The sequence below is a fragment of the Drosophila mojavensis genome, unplaced genomic scaffold (genome assembly GCF_018153725.1).
Source record: "Drosophila mojavensis isolate 15081-1352.22 unplaced genomic scaffold, ASM1815372v1 contig_136, whole genome shotgun sequence".
NCBI lineage: Eukaryota > Metazoa > Arthropoda > Insecta > Diptera > Drosophilidae > Drosophila > Drosophila mojavensis.
The window spans coordinates 25415581-25436600 of NW_025318667.1; the positions used below are offsets into that span (position 1 = coordinate 25415581).

General features: G+C 39.6%; 1 long non-coding RNA gene across 2 annotated transcripts in view; it reads left to right on the plus strand.

Moving 5' to 3' along the window:
• Nucleotides 1-4601: 4601 nt before the first annotated feature.
• LOC122757833 overlaps nucleotides 4602-21020 on the plus strand; it is a 62546-nt gene continuing 46127 nt past the window's right edge. The window contains exons 1-2 of one of the 2 annotated variants that reach the window (XR_006358007.1): nucleotides 4602-4711; nucleotides 6000-6280. This is a non-coding gene — a long non-coding RNA (uncharacterized LOC122757833). The remainder of the gene's footprint in view (nucleotides 4712-5999; nucleotides 6281-21020) is intronic. The other variant, XR_006358006.1, reaches the window with a different exon arrangement.

Sequence of the window (21020 nt, forward strand, 5' to 3'; positions counted from 1 at the left end):
TATAGTTGCAAAATGAGTTGAATTTATAGAGAATATTTAAAGTCTTGCATAGCTGGAGCGAGAGTTAGGATACAGCATTGAGAGCTGCACAAGAGTTAATTCCACATTCGAGGTCAAGTCTTGGCTACAGAAGAACTCTTAGGCGATTGGGAGTAAATAGTTCAGTTGTTAATCCATTCTGAATTTGAAGTTGGGGGCGAAAACCCTCACTTCCAACTCTGAACTCTCGGTCAAATTTATGGCGTAAAAGAGTTTTAAATTCCAAAGGAAATAAATAATATTGTCAAATCAACGCATAAAATAACGTTGCAGTCGGGCATTACCAACTGAAGTATACTCATTCACGGCCCAAACGAGGCGTATGACAGGTCGATTTTCGTATTGTCATATATAGTATATATATATTGAATTTTTGTGCAAATAGAGGATGTCAACTGTAATTAAATTATTATATTTTAAGCTTTAAAGCTCTAAAAAATATACATAGTTTTTCCCGATTCACAACTACCAAAATAAATGTGGATATATGCACCATATCTGATTCTGGACTCTTAACTCGAGTATACATATATTCAGAATTTCTGGCACATCAATACTATGGTTTCTTGTGATTCGCCACGCCCCTAGCGGGCGGATGGGATAAATTGTGTTAATTTATATACTGTATCATTCTAGTGTGTGTTCCAGGTTTCAAGTTTTTTCCAAGATGGACATTGCACCGAACCAATATACTCATTTCACTTTCTTGAATGGGTATAAATGGAAAATCATGCATAGCTAAATTAATTTGCTTCAACTATATTTCGAATAGAACCTCAGCTGAAAATCAATAAAACCAAATATGAGATTCTAGAAAATAATATTTTCTCATTTATTCTTTCTCTCTCTCTTTCTCTCTCTCTCTCTATTTTGCCTTATTGAGATTTTCATTTAATGAGGCTCAAATGTCGAATCAACGAAAATTTTACATTTATCGACATAAGGGTATTATGCTTGTTTCTCACATTTCACTTTACTGCATAACGACGTTTTTTTTTTTTTTTTTTTTCTTTTTGCTGTTTTGTCTCGTCAATGAAATTTGTTTGATTAATAATGGTTGAAATTATGACATTTTATTGTGCGATTGATTGTAGTACGATTATTTGACTTAACGTTTGCAAAAATTAATTAAACCCAGTATAAACAATGGGAAAGCCACAGAGTTCAGCTGGTAGAGCTACATAAATGAAGTCAAAGCTTGTTCAACTCGGTAATTTTCGATTTGTATCACGAATTGCCAAGGGGCTCGAAACAAATTTGCAATTGATAAGAGGTAAATTTGTATTTGCGCGGAAAAAATATTAATAAATTAATGAGAGGGCTCAAACGTTGTCAATTTTTACGAATTAATCAATTTTGTTCAAAGGGTAAATACTTCGGGCTATGTATATATCTATGTAAATATTGCCGTAGTCTGTAATAAAATGGTTAATTAAATAGAATTTAATAAAAAATAATTTAATAAATAATAATTACATTGTGAAATTCGATTGAAATCATTAATTCCAGCGAAAGCAATATCTAACGGTAGCTTAACACACTTCGCAATTGATAAGAGATTCAATTGTATTTATGTGGAAACAATTTGATGACTCAATGAGAGAACCGAAGTGCATTGAATTTTTAGAGGACAGCGCGTTTTACGAACTGTTCATTGTCCACTTAGCGAGGGGAAAATAATTGCTATATGTACACATATATAGTAATTGTATGGGTATCAGCATTTATATATTCGCCAAAGAACAAAATTGCAATTGATAAGAGGTAAATTTGTAATGAATTAATGAGAGGACCAAAGGGTTGCAATTCAATTTAAATGCCTTGCGCTTCTATGTGAATGTGAATGTGTGTGATATATATTTTGATGCAATACTTTGCTCCCAACGGGATAACCTTATACCCGGATTTCCCGTTTTCAATGGCTTCAGCGTATAAAAAGTATATTCGTTTATTGCAAAGTCCTTCTTGCCGTCCATCCGTCTGCCTGGCTGCTCATGTGTCCGTATGAATGCCAACTATTGCGATGCTGGAGACTGGAAATGTGGAGCACATACGCGTGTATACCCTCGCCAGACAGCACTGACAAAAATATGATGTGATGATATGATGTACGGTGAAATTATGATAAATAAATTGACAATAAAATTGTGCATGTACCACCTGAATTGATTCACTTTCAATGGATCCAGGGTATAAAGCAAAGCATCACGCAGTCGGTAGCGCCCAGCTGCACCGTTATTTCTTGTTACTATAAATTTGATTAATATTCTCACACTGAGTACAGAAAATCGGACTGCCCCTTTTTATTTATCGCTTGTCTTCTTATACGATAAACAGTTTTTTTTAGAGTCTCAGAAAGGAAGTCAAAAAATGTCGCAAAAAAACCTGTAGAAATTGTGCAAGCTAGTTAACAATTAATTAATTAAAATTAATGATTTCAAGCAGGATTATGCGCCAATGAAAGGCTGTAGAATTAGCTTTTTAACGCGCTCCGTTAATCCAAAAACAACAGGCGAAAAACAATGCGTTTCCATGGTAACTAGCAGAACACGTTAAGCTGCCTGCGCAATTAAAAATAGGATAGGTTAAAAAAAAAAAAAAAAACAAGTAAGAAGGCTCCAGTCGAGACTGCTCGACTAGGAGATACCCTGAACCCTCTAAGCTGATATTTTAATCATTCTGCATTTCTTTTATGTACACATGCATACACACACACGTATAATCACTAGGAGAATTTATTTGTCGAATAATTTTTTTTGAAGACATACAATCTTAATGAAACTTTCAGAGCGTAATCATATAGTAATAATGTGTGTACATTCCCAAGCACAAGTCTCTAGTACTTGAAATGCGTTTTTTACAAATTGGTGGCGAAGGGGGCGTGGTATCCAAAATCTGAAACCTATAGTCTACGGGTCTATGAGCGCTGGTAGTCCAGCTCCTGGAGATATTTCGGCGTAAAGCTAGGAAATATTCTATATAATCTACGGAAATATTAAAGCTGGTAATCTACCTGCTAAATCTGGAGATTTTCGGCATAAAATTGTAAAATATTCTAGCGTGTCCTGCACTCAAGTTTTGAGATCTTTTGGTATAAGAGTATATAAATTATAAAAATTCCCATATGCCACTTAACCACCAACAACAACCACATTTAACTGAATTGTCTATAAGGTCGAAAGTAAGCCAGAAATTTTCTCAATTTTGATGATCTACCTCTAAAATAGCATAAAATATGCTTAGTTTGTCAGATAATTAAAGATATAGTTTTGTATGCCGTTTATTGCATATAAAATTGAAGACTAAGCAGAGTGTTCGTATATCTATCAGGCTTAAAGTCTTAGCCTCAGTAGCTCTTGAAATAACCTAAAATATATGCGAATTCCGATTGGCTACGATCACATTGGATCCACCCAAAGTATCATAGCAGTTTCAGGAACAATACACGCATATCTTTGACAAATTTCAAAGTCCATTCATACGTCCAGCTGGACGGACCAGTATACCCAGTCCCGTGCGTGAACGTGAATAAAACCCCATCAATTTGTTGGGAGTGACCGAGGAGCTGTGTCCGTTAGTTGCCGCACCACATCCGCATCCGCATCCACATCCACATCCGCATCCACATCGCCCACATTGCCGTTTGGTACATCTATGTGCGGTTTTGTTGGTGCCAGCGCTGCCTGAGCTGCAATTCAGGCAAAGGACACTCGAGCCAAGGGCGAGGGCTGCCTGGGGCTGGGCGGGTGGTCTGAATTGGAGAGGTGAGGCAACAAGAGCCCTTTCATTAACCTTTTTTTTTTTTTATTTTATTTTATTTTATTTTTTTTTTTTTGGGTTTTTGGGTTTTTTTTCTGGCATGCAACATAATTCAATTTGGTGGCTGTTCGTTTTGTATTAATGCAGTGCACGCATCGTGTGTTGGCTAGCGTGGTGTCAGCTCGAATATCGTAAATTGGAATAGCTTAGCAGCTGCTATACTATTCACTTAATTAGAAAGTATTGGCATTAGCCTTTTGGGCCAGCGAAAGTCCAATTCGAATTGCATGCAATATTTTGTGGTGTTTTTTTTTTTTGTGAGTTGTTGTCTTCTGTTTCGTTTTTGGGAAATGTTTTGGCTGGCTGTAAACAACTTGTGGTCTATGGTCTAAATATTACGTATACGTCGCGTTGCCGGCTGCTGCTGCTCTGCTGCTGCTGTTAGCGCTGTTAACGCTTGCTGTTGTACACGGTGCGCATGCCAGGGAAATTTTAACAGAGCCCACAAGGGAAATTCTTGTGCCGCAGCAGCGACAGCAGCGACAGCATCAACATCATCAGCAGCAGCAGCGGCAGCATCGCCAGCAGCAGCAGCAACCATTGCAGGACAGTATGAAACAGGACTCAGCGCAGACGGCACGCGTTTCGCTTTGAGGAGAACCAAACGCGAGAGTCGCAGCAGTCGCAGCAATTGCTGTTGTCGTAGTCGCAGTCGCAGTTGTTGTCTCGTCTCCGTGGCCGTGTCTCTGTGTCTGCCTGTCTGCCTGCCTGCGTGCGTGTGTGTGTGTGTGTGTGTGTGTGCGGGAGTGCGTGTCTGTGTGTGCGTGTGTGCGTACCTCTCAATCTATGTGTGCGTGTGCCTGTGTGTGTGTGTGTGCTAGTCGCGCATGTGACTGCCAGCTGCGTTCGTTTAGTGAGTTTGAATGAATGAATGCTGCCGCCGTCATTGCTGCTGCTGCTGTCGCTGCGAAAGTAGCAACAGCAGCAACTGCAATGGCCAGCCAACCAGCTGATAACAATAATAATATTAATAACAAGAATCATAATAGTTAGCCAGAAAGAACAACCAGCTAAGGCTTGGACATTGACGGCGCTTAACGCCTGCCAAAAACGCACAAAAAACGCACGAAACGAAAAAAGAAAAACGCGCACAAAACGCTTACATAAGTTTTGTGTGTGTGTGCTGATGATGGTGATGTTATTGCTGCTGCTGCTCTGGCTATGTGCAGCAGCAATAATCAGCCTGCAAGTGCCGCCTAGAGAAACCAGCAACAACAACAACAACAACAACAACAGCAAAAACAACAATAAAGAAGAAGAAGAAGGAAACGCAACTTCATAAAAAAAATGAATTCTTAAAATTGTGAGGCGAAAAAAGGCGCGCAGCTTTTGGCAATTGTTATGGCAGTTGTTGTTTTTGTTGTTGTTGGCTTTGCGTTAAAGCATCGTCTGATTGCCACGAACATTTTCGTTGCCTACTTTGTGGCGCGCGCGCGTTTCTTGGCATTGTTTGTTGTTGTTGTTGCTGCTGCTGCTGCTGCTACTGCTGCTATTGCTGCTGCTTCTGCTGCTGAGCTGCAAAATTGTTACACGGTCATTGCGGAGGTCGCGCTAACAAAGCTGCCAAGGCAAAGATAAAGAGCAACAACAACAACAACAACAACAGTAGCAACAACAATTCATGGCGACAATTGCGAGTCAGTTAGGAAATTTAAGTTGCAAAAATTTCATAACCGAATTGCAGCTGCAGCTGCAACAACAGCACGCAGCAGCAGCAGCTGCAACAACAGCAACTGCATTTCAAGCCAATTAACTTTTGTTAATTATGAATATCAATTAATTCGATCAACTTGTTGCTATTTAAGTCGAATTGTGAAACATCTTTTCGGACGGCTATTTTAGTGTTTACCCATGTTTAATTCATTTCGATTTCGGTCTGTTTGTAGCAACAATAACAGCCAAATAGACAATAGACTGGGTGAGTGCGAGTGTGGGAGTGAGAGTGAGAGAGAAAGAGTGAGTGAGCAAGCGAAACGCATTACACAGAAAAGTTTCAAAGTGTTAAGAAGAAGAATCGACTTTTCAAATCTTCGAGTGAATTGTTTCTGTATTTTGTTGTTGTTTTTTTTTCGCCATCCGGGCAAAGTTTGTTGCTAATTTTTTTTTCGTTTTTTGTTCTGTTTGCAAACTATGATAAAAAGCAAATCAAGAAAAATATAAAAGAAATTGAAATAATCAAATTGTGCACAATAAATTTTTGAAGAATTCAACTAAAGGAATGAAAAACTAAATGCAAATAAGCAGGCGAGAAAAACGAGAACGTAAACGAGAACGAAAACGAAGACAAAAACAAAAACAAAAACAAGCAACAGCAAATGCAAACATAAAACGAACAGAGAAACAACAATTGAAGTTAAGGAAACGGAAGCGAGTTTTTCTTTTGGCGGCGTTGTTGTTGTTGTCTTCCGTGACAGCAGCCAAGGTAAGGCTCAAAATGCAAATTGAAGACGAACATGCATACATTGTATATTATTATATTATTGTAAGCAACATAAGCCATTTAATACTTTAAGTTTTGTTTTTATTCAACTCGGGCTGGTAAACATTTCGGAAATCTCAGGATTCGAATGGAGATTACGAATATACAAGTATTGTATTGGGTTTAGTCTAGTGCCAAAAATGGTTGATTGGCAGGCGAGCCTGAAGAAGTTCTTTCGAATTTCATTTAAGAGGCTGAAAGATTAAATAGGATTATCTATTCCAAAATGAATATCTGAAGTAAGACATTTTTCACTCTAGTAATTCCCTTTTAAAATGAAAATCAAGTTAAAACGTCGCAGCAGGGCGTTATCGACTGCAGAATACTCATTCATGGCACAATTTCTATCTATTTTTCGATTTGCCACGCCCCCGATTGGTACACGTATATTATAGATAGTTAACAGTAAGGTAGCCATTTTAAGTTTTCAGCTCTAAAACAAGCCGAAAAGTATAGATTTTCCCTATTTGCCACGCCCTCAATGGACTTAGGCATATAGTCGACATATCTATGTGATGTCGGGCTGTTAGTCCAAGGAAAAAATTTATTCTAAATTTAATGCATTTTATTTGTTGCCACGCCCATAGTGGGCATATTGGGGAAATCTTGTGACTTGATCAAACGATTGTATATGGGAGTATATGTTCCAAATTCCAAGTCTCTACTGTAGAATAGAATCGAAAAACATTGTGGACGAACCAACATTGCACAAAACCAATATACCCGTTTTACTTTCGAGAATGAGTATAAACAGAGATTTGCAGCTGATGAGCTGGCACAAGTCGGACCGAGCGATTTGGCGAGGCTGTGCAGAGCAGCGGTTTAGTTAATTAAAAAGTTTTACTTTATGTTTTTACAATGAATTTGGCTGAGCATAATTAGCATATTCAGTTAACTGACATAACTGAATTTTTGAATAATAAATAAGTTCTCTTAATATTTCAACACCTCCAGTATGTATGTATAAGGGAAGAGCAATTTCTGTATTATGATATGAATATCTCGAAGCTGCTGTAATAAGATCATTCCAAGTATTCTTGGGCCGTTTCTTAGAAATGGGTAATAACTGTAAATATAATTAACTTTTTTTACAAACTGATAAGATTTCAGAGAACTTTTGCAAAGTAAGTGGAATTAATAAATGAAGGCGTAAGGACATGAAAAATTTCAATATATTGCTTTATTATTATTATTTTTTTTTTTAAATTCTTTTCATTTCGACTTTCGACTGTATTTTTCATTCCGTATAAAATGAGTTTTAGTTCTTTTTTTTCGCACTTTTTCAATTAAAATACACCGAATATTATGAGCAATGATATGATTGGAATAATTTTTGTGACGTGCTTTGAATGAAATATAAATTATTTCAGTTCTTGCTCAGCGAGCTGAAAAACTCTTGAAATACAATTTCACTGCTATTGATATGGGTTGATATATTCGAGAATAGTAACTCAACAATAGCCATCGCCTTTATACTCATTCATGCATATGAAATGAGTAGTAGATTGCTTTTGTCTCGTCTATACTCTAGAATTATAAAGTGTGAAGATTTTCTCAATACGCCCAATAGGGGCATTACGAATTGGAAAATACATTTCCAGTACCGAAGAAAGTGCTAGAAGTGCTATATATATGTATATATACGCCCATTGGAGGCGTGGCAAATCGGTAAAAACTATATTTACCGACCTAGTTGAGAGCTAGAAACCACATACAAAATATCGTCTCTCACAAATAGGTGGCGTGGCAATTCTGAAAATGGATTTGACAGTGTTCGGACCGTGAATGAGTATTCTGTTGTTGGCAAGGCCCGACTGCAAAAAGAGGACTCATACTTAGTATGGATTCAACACTTAACTAAGAAAAAGAAAAAAAAAAAACAGTTAATAAACAATATATTTTTAATCAAAATCATTTATTTCCTTGTCTATTCGTATTGCCTCTAGCAGCTATAATATATAACATGACGTTCGTCTCTAGATCCACTTAGTCCACTTCACATAAACTTACCGATAGCTTTGATCGATTGTCTGTTATTGATTTGATATATATATAGCGATATATATCGCATCTTCTATCAGTTGTTCTTAAAAAACACTTTCAATAAATTTTAGATATGGATAGACATAGGCAGCTATACAACATAAAAATTTGGTTGGTCAAAATCGTCGACCCAAAAAATAGTTAGAGTAGCCGGGATTATCTAATGCTCATGGAACGACTGGACAAAGAAACTTGTGTGCAGTCTAATTAGGCTCAGAGCTAATAAATACATTAAGCCCTGGCGTAAGCCAGTTGCAGCTCTCAAAACAGTTCTCCGAATATAATTTCCGTATATTACGGACTATTTTCTTTTTGCTTTTAAAATAACTTTTTTCGAACGGACGAAATCATTTAAACTATTTTCCCAAAAAGCTGCTAAAATGTTTGCCCAACAATTTGAGCGATTACGAATTGAGAAAGAAGGAAAGAGACAGAAGAGAGAGAGAGAGAGAGAGAGAGAGAGAGAGAGAGAGTGAGAGACCGAGAGTCAGAAAAAGAACAAGGCAAAGGGAGTGTGTGTGTGTGTGGGAGTGAAAGGGATAAGTGAGTTGTTGTTGTTGGCTTTGCTGCTGATGCTGTTGGTTCTGGTCGTTGCTGTGGTTGCCAAAATGGCAACAGCTCCACATTTATTTATTTCGAATGTCCCCCAAAATGGCCCCGTCTTACCGCCCGCCCCCCTTTTCGCTCAACGGCAGCCTCTTTATCGAGCAACTGTAGCTACTGCAATCGTGTGCCTACATTTAAGGGTTTTAATTAAATGCAACAACAATGCCAGAAGCAAACAAAACCATTGCACAATGCGACTGTGCCTGTGTGTGTGTGTGTGTGTGTGTGTGTGTGTGTGTGTGTGTGTGTGTGTGTGTGTGTGTGTGTGTGTGTGTGTGTGTGTTTGTTTAGTAGCGGGCTGTTGTGGGATCAAGAACTGTGACCGTAATAGCAGCAGCAACAATGTCCATGGAAATTAAACGAACGGATTAAATCATGAATTGACCCAAAAGGTTGCGCTCTGGAAATAAACTTAAATTATCCAATGCCAACTGGAAATATCACATGGCCCCAATAGTAAATAGAATGTACTAGTTTCCAATTAATAGCTCATCTACTTAAGAGGATTGCATGGAGCTCAAGCAATTAGAGAAATACTCGAACATCGATTAATTATGTTCAAATATCGATATAATTGAAATTTAGCTGAACTGTAGAGCAGATCGATTATGATTACTCTCTTGGATTTGGATCCCTTCAGATTAGCTGGACCCTGTAGGTACAGAGAGTTAATCTATTTAAGTCGAGTACTTGGAGTAGATTTATTCAGATTAGCGAGACCCTATAGCTCATCATCTATAGTTTATCTATTTGAGTTTTGTATTATTCGTACTTGACTCATATATCTAATAATTTAGTTTAAAGATCATGTGTAGAGTAGATTGATAGGGATCTAGATAAAAGGATCTGGAACTTTCTAGTTGCATATTAAGTATATATGTTTGTACATTCAGATCAGCCATAGCTTAAAGCATTACGAAGTGAACACGATCAATATGGTCTATAAATAAATAAAGCAGATCAAGACTGTTTTACCTATCCAATCTAAATGTCTCTAATGGCATTCCGATATGCAGTGGGCATATAAAGAGCATTCAAGCTCTATGTGAGATAAGCATACACTCGTATATACATATGTGCATGTATTATATATTCTAAATTTCAAATAATATATATATTTTTTTAATCTGTTGTTTAACACTCAGTCTCTGTTTCTCACCTGCATTTTCAGCTGCGATTTTAGTCGACAGTTTTGCATATATTTCACATTAGCAAACTATTTACATTTGTTCCAATCTTTTGTTTGACATTGTTAGGGTATTGAGGGAATTTGTGTCGTTGACAGCAGCAGCAGCAGCAGCAGCCGCAGCAGCAGCAGCAGCAGATTTTTGCAGCCCATTGGCGTTGACTACTTTGCATTTTAATCGTTTTACTTAATTGTTGGACAGCCCCACCCTCCAGGGCAGCGTCCTGTACGACAACAACAACAACAACAACAAGAGCAGCTTATTGGGGACGGACGTGCACAGGCATAATATCCAACCAGAGAGACGGAGGGCGAGAGAGAGAGGGAGAGAAGGAGAGGAAGCATAAACGTGGGCTGTAGCTATAGCAATAGGAATAGGAATAGGGATAGGGATGGATGTTGGGGTAGCTGTAGGGGCTGGCGTAGGGGTGGTTGTTGTGTTTTCTGGCTGTCACATGGACCCTGTTCGCTTTATATGGCTCGAAAATGAATGGTTGAACTTAACATTAGAGACGCTGCACGTTCTGGTCAAACAAAAGGGCGGCTGCAGCTCCAAAAACTATAGACAATGGGGCGTATGAGCAACAACAACGATAGCGCAACTACAACAGGCCAAATAAATTGTAAACATGGGAGGCGGCACAACAACAACAACAACAACAACAACAACAACAATAATAACAACAACAAGGAAAAAACAGCATTGAGCAAAATGAAGAGATTAGTGAAATGACCAACAGAACACGGCAGGCGATGAGACTGGCCCATCCACATGGTTAGGTTAGTTGAATGGGTTACAAGTAGTTAGGATCTGTCGGCGTGTGTGTGGGTCTGTCTGTGGCTCTCACTGTGTGTGTGTGTGTGCCAATAGCAGCAGCAAAAGGCGAGAGGCGAAAGCAATGAAGACAAAACATTTAAGCAAAGCTCCTCTGATCTCTGAGCAGTCAGCTATATGCAGCTCACACTCACACTCACACTCATCGCATGGCACATTCGGCTCCTGCTGCCTTTTGGCCCTTTCGGTTTGGTCCACTTCCCGTTGCTTTTTATGGCCATGTCAAACACTGCAAATCAGTTTAAACTAACAACTGCCATGGGATGGAATTGGGGATTCGATGGGGATGGAGATGGGGATGGGAACGGGAATGGAGGCAGCAGGTGGACGTCGCTGTCCCAACCGTGTGTGAGTGCCCTTTTTTTGGGCGTGTCAATGCCTTTGTCTGCAGTGGCGCAGCTGACGCCTTAAACAGGAGACGCGGCGGCATCTGAATTAGCTACACGTAAATGGAAATGGCTTGATTTGGCCTGCTTTCTCAAGCAAATTCAAGTTTTTTTGTTCCTTGTTTGCTCTTGAGTTATGAGTCAATTAAACTAAACGAACGCCTGCATTACATATGTGGATGGGGAAATAAATTAGAAGGTAGTGGGACGGTGTTAAACGCTTCAAAAGTAGCTTTATTTAGTATGAAACGTTGGTATTGTGGTTGGTAACAGTTAATTTTATTCTAATACTTTTAAATTTTATTAATTAAAATAAAACAAAAAATATTTTTGTCAATCTTTTTAATGTTTTTTATTAGACATTAGTCTCTGTTCATTATAATATTGGTTATAATACTAACGACAGGAATAAATGCTATCGAAGCTATCGATATATCGATAAGCACTTTTTTCTCGCCCCACCTACCACCTTTGTTAATCAAGAGCATGTTGTAGTCCCCATAGTTTTTTTAGTCTTGCTTCCCCCATTCAAGTGCCTTGAACTGAGACCGTAATTCCTTATCTAGTTATAAGTTAGCGTTTTACCCTTAAGCCTGCTCCTAGCTATTTCTTTATACTCTTCCACGAAATGGAAATGAGTATATAGGCTTTTATCGCCCGCTCGCCAGTTATGATGGTTGAGGTGCTGTAGAGGTGAAATTTGAAATAAATAATCAGGTTAACAGTCCAAAGTCAATAAAATATGTAGGATATATCTAAGACGTGGCTAATTGGGTAAAACTTCCACAGTTTTTGGGGTAGAAACTCAAAATTTAACAACTAAATTTCAGCTAGCATTTGATTTGATGGGATTTTCACAAAAATTATATTTATACACCGATTGTAGGCGTGGCAAATCGGAAACTTGATCTGACAGTGTTTGCGTCCTGAATGAGTATTCTGCCATCGATAACGCCCGATTGCAACGCACTTGCTTGTCTCCTTGTTTTATCGAATTATTTAGAAATGATTACACATATACAATATTTATTTAATATATTTAATGATTTAAATACTAATATACATACAATAATTATAGCCAAAAGTTAGAAATTTCAATGATTTAATTTAAAGCAGCTTACATACTCACATCATCCTCTGCCTTTTTCTGCCCCTGTTTCTGTCGGTTTGCTCAATGAAATATTTATGCGGCAAATTGTAATCCTTGATAATATCCAAAGCTGATGAACTTAAATGCTGGAATTATTGCAAAATGATAGTTTTTGATAAATTAATTTTTGTAAATAATTTAGAAAGTAATTTTAATACATTTACACCTTTACAAATTCACAAATTGTAAATCGCATACAAACATATATACATATATACATATAGATATATATGTTTGTCTGTATGTATGTATTTATTGCTCTGTTCTGTTGGTGTGTTAATTCGTTGGCTTGCTACAGTTAATTCTCTTCATTTGTTGTTTTCATTTGCTGAATTATTGAGCAGGACACACACACACACTGACACTCACCCACACACATATATATACAGATTGTGACATGACTGTGTGCTGTAAGTTCTTTCACTTACCTGTACGCGCACAATTAACCAATTAGCACCTTTACAGCTTTACCTTTGCACGTGTATATGTTGGCTCGTTATTTTATTTATTTATTTATTTATTTTTTTTTTTTTTGGCGTTTGCCTTTGCTTTTTTATGATTATTATTTTTTATTGCAGTTTGTTGTTATTGTTGTAAACGAAAATTTGTTTGCTCATAAAAATTTTAATTGCTCCAACACAAAACAATGAAAAAGCCAAAAACAAAAGAAACAGCAAAAACACAACAGCAGCAACAACAACAACAACAACAACAAAAATCACGAAAAAAAATAAATAAATATAATATAAAAACGAAACTTTGAGTTGGGAAAATGAAAAATGTGTGAAAAGCGCGAGGGCCAATAAAAATAAATAAAAAACAAGAATATATAAATAAATAAAATAACAACGAAAACAAGCAGCCGAGGCCCGCAGATAAACTGCTAGGCAGCGAGTGCTATGAATGAAAAGCCTTTGCGAGCGAGCAGCCAGAAGGGCTGCAAATGGGGCTCGGGATAAGGAGTGGAGCTCGGAGCTCGGAGCTCGGGGCTTGACAAGCTCCACATAATTCTATGCAGGTAGCCGCAGCAGCAGCAGCAGCAAAAGTTAGAGACTGAGCTGAGCTGGCAGTTGGAGTGGAATATACATACATATATATATATGTATGTATATATATTATCTACCTAGCAGTCTGGCTGAGATGCAGCTGAGATCAATGTGGGCTTATTAAGAAGTCCAATTGAGGTTTCGATGCCATTTCGATGTGATTTGGATTTGCTTTGATATTGAAATCAATGCAATTCAATTTAAAATAATTGCCTGTTTTGATTGCAGATTAACTATTCATAGTCCTGGCCGGGCGGGTCAGTCATATGACATTCGAGCAAATCGCTCTGGCCTTAAAGAGCATAATCGAATTAGGTATTTATATGCTCTGACGGCGACTTTTGTATGCCTGTCTGTGCTGCTCGCTTGAATATTCTTTAGTGTTCTTAAGTGCACATTAAGTGGAAATTAATTAACTTTGTGAGCAGCCCTCGCTGCTGGCAGCGGCTCGTCCGCCTTTGTCTGCTGCGGTTTTTAATGTGTTTGCCCAGCAGCCGCACTCGTCGCACAAAATGCGTAAAAATCAACGGGCAAAATAAAGAAAATCATCATCATCATCATCAGCATAATAAAATACATAATTTTTTTTTTCCTTTTGACTTGCTTTCGGCTGCCGTTGCTGCTGTTGTTGCTGTTGCTTCAGTTGTTGTTCTTGTTGTTGTTGTTATGGGCGTTTTCCTGTTCGAGAAAGTTTTTAATAGCAATGAAAATGCGTCGGAAAAGGCCGCAGAAAATATTTTCAAATTTATAAAGCCTCTCTTGTCTTAGAGATGGACGCGTGTCCCGATTGCCTCGTGTCCATAACTATCGCATGACATATAAGATACATGAAAATAATTTCAATTTTACAAGTATCGGTGTTATATATAGGTTCCATGAGTCAGGGAATAGAGAATAAAAAGTTTTGGACTAGGTTTGTCCAGAGCAAATGTTGGCATCGTATCCGATTTTTTATACCCTGAACCCATTGAAAATGGGAAATCAGGGTATAATGGTTTTGTTAAAAGTATGTAACAGGCAGAAGGAGGCGTGGCAGACCCCACAAAGTATATATATTCTTGATCAGGGCGACGAGCTGAGTCGATTTGACCCTGTCCGTCTGTCTGTCCGTCCGTCCGTCCGTCCGTCCGTATGTATGAACGCGTCGATTTCAGAAGATATAAGAGCTACAGACTTGAAATTTTTTTTCCTAGGTCCGTGTATATCACGCGCATATCAAGTTTTTCTTTATATATCTATAACTACTCCCGATATTTTATTATCGATTAAAAACCTTATCGAAAGCTAGTTATTTAATTATATCTCCTACACCTTTAAAGCTAGAGCTTCCAAATTTTAAATATAGACTTATATGTATTTTATATAATTTCGATTTTTGTAATTTGTTGTTGTAATTTACCCCCCACCCCTATATCCACCCCCTCACCCTCACCTTTGTAAAAGACGTATTTCAAGTACTAGAGACGTGTGCTTTAGAATGTACACACATTTTCACCATATGATTACGCCCTGAAAGTTTCATTAAGATTGTGCGTCTAGAAATTAAATAATTTAACAAATAAATTCGTATAATATTGCCCACATTGCAGCGCAGCCCAAGCGCAGTCGCTGCTTACTGCGCTGTCAGCAGAGCGCGTTGTTATACGTGCGTCTGGATGCATGTGTATGTATGTGTGCATAGAAGAAGTGCAGAATGATTAGAATATCAGCTTGGAGGGTTCAGGGTATCTCCTAGTCGAGAAGTCTCGACTAGAGCCGTCTTACTTGTTAATTTTAAATGTGGTTACTTATAAGAGTTGATATATGGTATGCATGTAGAATATAAAAGAGCTTCATTTTAATATCTGCTTGACTGCAATCTTCCCTTGCGGAGGCCTCGCACTCATCCAGAGCTCATATCTCACTATCATTAAAATATCTCATTAAAAATATCGTTGCCACTCAAAATATTTCCGTTTAATTCTTATAAAAAAAAGAAAATAATAAAAAAAAAACTGTTTATTTATTTTTATTTTTATTTATTTTTTTTTAACATATCAATTGCATCTGGAAAGTATTCGATATATAATTTTTGTTCATCTCTTTCGAAAATAACTAAAATTTTCCTGAATGACTAAGATTTTTATCGTTCCTAAATTTGTTAGGATTGCAATCTAACTTAGTTTTCAAGTTATTAATTAATACCCGATAATTTGGATTTTCCCCCATAATGGATTGGTGTTATATCGCATATACGAGCTCTCTCGTCAATTATTTAAGTAAGAGGCTGGAAAATTAAAATAAGTACACCAGTAGAATAGAGTTTTAGAGTACAAGTTGATCATTTTTGATTATATAACATCAGCCTCCAATCGATAAAAATCGATGTTAGATACTCAGGACTTTAATCCCTTTTGCACTTTTACCAAAGAAAAAGCAGAAAAATTACGGCAATAGAAATATTTTATATAATTATGTTTATTATATTATTATGTATTATTATTATATATTAACATGTTATGTATTTATGTATATATTATGTATTTGAATAAAACGGTACAAAATTTGGCGTTAGCATGTTGTGTTCGATTTCCAAATAGCATAATATTTTTTATTTTGGAGACCGTAGAATTTTAAACGGGAAGGTCCTAAAAAAAAAAGGAAAGTTTTTCTAGTTCTATCATTCACGATGTTTTACGATATTATATTATGTAGTTACATGTGCATACACATCAATACATATAAGTCTGCCTGAGTAGGTCATACTGGTGTATGCTTAAGAATCTATTTCGTGCTGACTTGTGCGTATTTTGTGGCGCTCGAGAAATCACGATAAGCCTCAGCCCCTGCCTTGCACTGTATCCCACAGTTTACGCGTGTGTGTGTGTGTGTGTGTGTGTGCATGGCAACATTTTAAATAATAAGCATAATGTGTATTTTACTTGTTCCTGCAAAATGCAAACACAAATGCGAAACAGCCCCAGGAGTACAAAAAAAAAAAAAAGAGAGAAAAGAATGCAAAGAACCGCAAGAACCGACTCCTTTGCAAGCCAAGCGCTGCTACTGAGTTAACGGCATCGTTAGGCCACAGCAAATTCTGGCCAAATCAAATTTAAAGCCAACTTTTAGTATGCCACGCTCGCCTTTTGTGTAGGGTATTTGTGCGTCGTATGGATTGAGTCTGTAAGAGTCTTGTTATTATTGCGGTTATTGTTATTGTTATTTTTGTAGTTGTAGCTGCTGTCGATGTTGTTGTTGTTGTTGTTGTTGTTCTTGTTGTTGTTGTTGTTGTCGGTGGCTGCGTGTTAAGTGGCTCGTCCTTACGCCGCGGCTCGTCCAAACAGCCTTCTCGTGGGAGACAGCGGCAACTGCGCTTCCTTTGGGGAGCTGTCAGCCATGCGTTCATCTACATGCACATGTGTGTGTGCGTATATGTGTGTGTACGTATATGTGTGTGTGTGTGTGTGCGTGTGTGTGTGGCTTTCAACCAATTGCGCTGCCAGTCGATGCGGTTCGCCAGCTGGCAGGAGTCACTGTGTGTGTTGCGCCACCACAATGTGGCACAATTGAAACTGAGGCTTTTCCTACTTCAAGTGCGACTTGAATGGCGACTTCAATTGCTGCCCGGCACCCGAGCCATGTTTTAATAGCTCGCAACAAAGTTCCACTCACTTGCTGGCTGCCAATGGCCATTTGACTTTGTTGCCACTATCTAAATGCTCGGCTAAACACACACACACACACACACACACACAAACACTACTTGATTTCAATGCCTGCAGCAAACAAAAAAAGCCGCACACTAAAAAATGGCAACTAATTGAGTTTGGCCAAAAAGTGTTGCGTGCTTTTCAGCGTCGGCAACACAAAAACTCAACAGACTCCATGAATGTGTGTGTGTACGAGTGTGTGTGTGTGTGTGTGTGTGTGTTGGGGGCGTAACCACGCATTTGATTTACAAGCCAACGTTTTATTTTCAAAAGACGTCGCTGGGGACCTGCTGCTGCTGCTGCTGCTGCTGTTGCTGCGCCCCAAACGTTGGTTATACGCTGCGTATGCGCAACATTGAAATTGAAAAATAAAAACGCCAAGGCGAAATAACAAACAATACATATTACAATTACACTCGTTGGCTGCTGCTTGTCTGCAGCAGACATCTGACAATATATATAAATGTATATAGTATATATATATACAGCTATACATGAATATAACTGTATATAAATGTGCGTTATATACATTGAGAATAATTCGTTTTGGGTGCTACGAAATGTAAAATGGGCAATTTAAGAAAGATTTCAATTTTCATTGAAAAGACTTGCAGGAAGCTACGCACACACACACACACGCACACACACACACACATGTGCATGCTATATTTATATAAATTTGCATAATATTTGTATATCGATATCAGGTGTAAAGCTCTAGCTCTAGCTAATATGGTAGAGATTCAGCCATATACATGGCATCTGCCTTTGTCAGGCATTTCAATTCGATGCCATGGGAGACAACATTTAGAGCTCGATTGGGCTTCGGCGGACGGCGGACGGCGGGCAATTATACGAGCTGAGGCCCTAGCTGGGGCATATGCAAAGCGAGTCTTTGGGAGTCTCAGGATTGGGCTAGGCTTAGGATTAGAGAGCCAAGAGCCGAGCCGAGCAGCCGAGTGACTTTTCATTGCTCCAACTGGCTATAAGCAAATCGCCAAGCCGCAGGCACAGCGGGCGGTAGGCTGCCAGGCGGCAGTTGTTGTTGTTGTTGGCGGCCAAGAGCGAACAATGCGCTGCCGTTTGGCAGCATTAATCGAAAGCAAATGCTGAATCTGCTCGGATCTGTATCGGGACACGGGCCAGGAAGGAAGGCAGGAAGGAAGCACTGCAGACCCAAGCGGCGGCTTGTATTTTAGCCGAAATCAACAAACGGCAAACGAGGTCAACAACAACAGGAATCTGAGTCCTAGCCAAAAAGATGGCAACCGCAACGAGCTGCCCTCGTCCCAGGCCACTAGCCAGTCGCTCAGGTAGCACGGCCAGCCACTGAAATCCGAGGAAGGCGGGCGGCTGCTTCTAAAGGAAGTCGAATGATTTATTTGCCTAAACAATTGATATGACCAGAAACTTGTTACCAAGCGTATGGCATGGGGCGAGGGGCGAGGGGCGAGGGGCGAGGGGCAAGGGAGATGGAGGCATGGGGCGTGTCGGCGCCTTCTTGAACTCTTTGAGGCCGCCAAGGAGAAGCCGTGAATGCTATGAGATGAAGACGAAATATGTAAATAGGATTTATGGCAAACTTTTAACAGGATTTTAGCACACAATACACGCAGCAGGCGGCAGGAGCTCGCTCGTCCAGGATGCGAGTGTACAAACAGTTGAAAACATATTTATCCAAGTGAGTGGATTTCAAACTCACTCCCTGTGTGTGTGTGTGAGCTGTTGTTCGTGTGTGTGTGTGTATGTGAGCATGGCGCCGTTAAGCTCAAGCGAATGTAAATCTCACATCTTGCCTTGGTGACGAGCCGTCGAGTCGGAGATTGCAAAAGCAAAACTTTCGATACAGCATTGTTGTTTTTGGATACTCGAAGGCATCTTGAATCAGTATAACTGAAATTGACTTGCTGCCGAGTGCTGAGTGCCATAACTCGTTGGCTCGGTGTCTTTCGGCTGGAGCGTGTAGCATGTGTTCACTTGCCTGATTCGCTCAGCTCCAGCTGCAGACAGCCGAACACATGTTCAGCCTAATTACACATGCCCCATTGAGTGAGCTGCGCCTCCGTCAATGGGTCAACACTCTCCGAGGCAGCGCTAACAGCAGCCAAAGGGGATAACCAAATGTGATTAATTAAAATAATATTGAACCTATGCAGGTCGTCTCCTCCTAGGGCTTATATTGTGTGCCCCGCATTGTAGGGTATATTTACGCTGAGTACGCCTGGGGCTCGACTCGGCTGTCTCGTCTCTGTCTTGGCGTAGACAAAGTTTGGCCCGTCTACGCATTATTTTTGAGGCTGTCTGTCAGGGCTTGACTGCTCGGCTGGTTGCCCTGGCCCATGCTATATACCTTCATTCAAATGTCTTACAGTTTGTCTTTCGGTTTGTCATGTGCAAATTAAGCCGTTGTTTCCAACACGCGGCTCTGCCTTCCCTCTCTCTCTCTCTCTCTCTCCCATCTCTCTCGACAGCTACTACGCAGTTTTTGTTGCTGCTAGCTGTTGGCTGTTGGCATTCTGAAAGCAGCTCCTGCCATTGCCAAGTGTCGTCTCTGGCGGTATTTACGCTTTCAATAATTCATGCTTAAAGGATAATCAGGATATGCTTGTATGTAAATTTTGATAATGCCATTTGGCTGCCTGGCTGGCTGGCTGGAGGCAGGCAGCCTTAGCCTGTCTTTGGCTGTTTGTCGATATCTCCATCGCTCTCTCCTCTCTCCCCTCTCCCTCTCTCTCTCTCTCTCTCTCTCTCTCTCTCACGCTATCTATCTCCGCTTGCTGTTATTTGCTGCTGCTGGCATGTGAACCACATACGCATTAAAGTGATTCTCAGGCTGGCACTTTCACACCTCTTCGCTCGGCTCATTCCAATTGCCGAGCCACGTCCGATGCGTTAGCTTCTTCTGTTCAAGTTCATGTGATTTGCAAATCGAGGCTGAGTCGTCGTCGTCGTCGTCGTCGCCGGAGACGACTAAGCACCGCAGTTAGTCATTCCAGTTATTTACTCATTCATTTCATGCATTTATTCAGCAACGTCCCCCCCCCCCTTCCTCCCTTCTTCCCCGCCCACTCCATGCACGCCCTTTCGGCAGGTGCAACTCATTTGCTGTGTTAGGCGTTTTTCTTTAGCCATTTCGCTTGAATTTTTAAACATCTATCCGCCAATTGCTTGGGGAGCTGTCAGCGCCATCAATGAAATATGGGACGCTGTCTCCTGTGGCCCGCCCAACTGCTACTCCATCGCTCTCATCCTCTGCCCAGCCGACCTTCCCCAGTGACTCGCACACTTCGCCTTTGGCATATGGTTGCTTTAAATTGCTTTCAATCTCAGCAACTTTGCGGTTATTCAAACAGTGACCCACTGAACGGCAGCGTGGCGGGTAGGGGGTTGGCGGGGTGGAGGACGACACTCCCCACTAAATGTTTGCCGCGCCAAACTTCAGCTGACCAATAAAATTTGCATTCGGTCATCCAACAGCAGCAATCCGAGCTGTACAGCTGCAGATATATATAGATATTAGATATAGGTATACGAGTATATCGTATCACGAATGTAATATAACGCGATAAGGTAGTCTCAGTGTAGTCTCTGCCTGTCAACATAGCGTCTTATTGTTGGAGTAGTGCTGGAACTATTACTCGAGTTCTCTCAGTGTACGAGAGTGAGACAAATATATAGCTGCTGTTGAACGTGGTCTCAAATGTTGCTGAGAGCGAATGAGATGGCAGGTAGGCCTCCTGTC